A 2,258-nucleotide genomic window follows, 5' to 3' on the forward strand; every position below is an offset into this window, starting at 1 on the left:
ATAAAAAAAATAAATAAAATATTTAAGAAAAAAAAAAAAAGGAGTGCTCGCTTCGGCAGCACATATACTAAGAAAAAAAAAAGGAAATGAGGATCCATTGGTGTCTGGATGGCTCAGTTGGTTAAATGTCTCCCTTCAGGTCAGATCATGATCCTGGGGTTCTGGGATCGAGCCCCACGTCAGGCTCCCAACTCCGTGGGTAGTCTGCTTCTCCCTCTCCTTCTGCTTCTCTCCCCCACCCCTGCTCATGCTCTCATTCTCTCTCAAATAAATAAATACAACCTAAAAAAAAAAAGAAAGAAAGAAAAAGAAAAGAAATGAGGGTCTATTTAAATGCTGCCGTGGTGATATTCTGGCTCTCTGAACATGTCCATAGGTTATGATTGGCCACACACCCAACTCCAGGACCTTCCAATCTCTTTCCCCACATATAGTTCAAATTCTAGAACTAATGCATAAGTTAGTGTTTCACTTTCCATCTGTATCCCATCCCAATCCACCGCATGTCTTTGGAATGTTCCCAAATGTGGCACTTAACGCTAGCCATACAGTCCTCACTGTCTTCTGACCAACAGTTGATGGGTCCCTATGCTGATGGTCTTAGGATTGGTTCCCCCAAAGAAGATCCTGAGACAAGGACTCAAATGACATCCTTTATAGTGAAGATGGTCTCCAGGAGAAAAAAAAAAAAAAAAATGAGGAAGTGGAGAAACGAGACAAGGAAGGTAGAAAAACCATCCATTGTGGCATCAATGAGCCGGTCTCAGAAGCGGTATGGAACAAAGTCAGAATCATCCCTTTTCAGTCTGGGAGGCTGCAACATTTCCCCATCCAACTCCCATGCCCCCATGTTTGAGGGGGACCCTCAGAAACTTTATTCCCCCATCCCTGGTCCTGTCTATGCAGCCAAGCAAGTTCATGTGGTACCCCTCAGGTCCCGAAAGCCTCAGGCAGAGAGAAGACGCGCATACCTGGGATGTAAATCTGACAGTACACTGGGGAAGTCCTCTGCTTACAGTTGCAGGTGAACTTGGGTGGCCCAAAGGGGTGGGGGGTGGGGCGACAAGAGTGTATCTATGATACATATCTCTGCAATCAATAGACAAATCAGAGGTTCCCTCTCCAAAAAGACCATAAATGGAACTACTCTATTCCTCTTATTGGGGACGGAGAAACTTGCCATATTGCTTAGAGCAAGTTCAGAGAATCACATTTTCCCCAAATCATTATTAATTTTAGGAAAAGATATTTTCTCACTGAAAAGTGTCCAACAGGACTCTTCCAAGATTATGAGATCATATACGTTAGCTGTGGGCATTTCCACCCAATGGTGTAAGAGTTGCTGATTTGCTTTCACCAGGAAGGTGAAACTGACCAAACTGAGATAGAAACATCTAATTATGGAGAGAAAAGTATTGCTTCTCCTAAATTATTTTTCTGTACAAAAGAAAGTGCATCGACCATAAAGTACAATTATGAATTTTTTTAAAGGCTGATACTAAGAAAAAAGACCTTGGAAAATCATAGGTAGCTCCAAAAGACAGTTTAAATACCAGTTTGCTGTGCATGAACAGAATTTTCCACCAGAAAAACAGTGAAATTAAATTTCAACAGTGGAGTAGATGCTATATGGAGAAATATGGGGAAACTGTCTTCCCCTTCTGTAGCAGAGAGGTATCACTCCCTTTGCAACTAGGCGGGCTCACCTGAGTCCCATGGGCTGCCACACACAACACGTCCTGTGTGTGACCCTGAGCCAAAGAAAGTCTTGAAGCCCAGAGAAACTGGCCCATCCTGATGAGCGGAGCTATGGATTGGGCGGAGCTATGGAGCCTCACTGCAAAGGAGGCCCCTTACAGGAGGCATAGATAATTGCCCCCATTTTGCCAAACTTAGATTTCTTTCTCTCCCCCAAAACAACTACTCATTAGCCTTCAAATTTTTTTTTTAAGATTTTATTTATTCACCGACAGACAGAGATCACAAGTAGGCAGAGAGGCAGGCAGAGAGAGGAAGGGAAGCAGGCTCCCTGCTGAGCAGGGAGTGCGATGCAGGGCTGGATGCCAGGACCCTGAGATCATGACCTGAGCGGAAGGCAGAGGCTTTAACCCACTGAGCCACCCAGGCACCCCCTTGACATTTTTAAAAAAAGATTTTATTTATTTATTTGTCAGAGAGAGAGAGAGCACAAGCAGGCAGAGTGGCAGGCAGAGGGAGAAGGCTCCCGGTGGAGTACGGAGCTGGATGCGGGACTGGAT

Source organism: Enhydra lutris, unplaced genomic scaffold, assembly GCF_002288905.1.
Source record: "Enhydra lutris kenyoni isolate GAN:26980312 unplaced genomic scaffold, ASM228890v2 scaffoldscaffold10, whole genome shotgun sequence".
Classification (NCBI taxonomy): domain Eukaryota; kingdom Metazoa; phylum Chordata; class Mammalia; order Carnivora; family Mustelidae; genus Enhydra; species Enhydra lutris.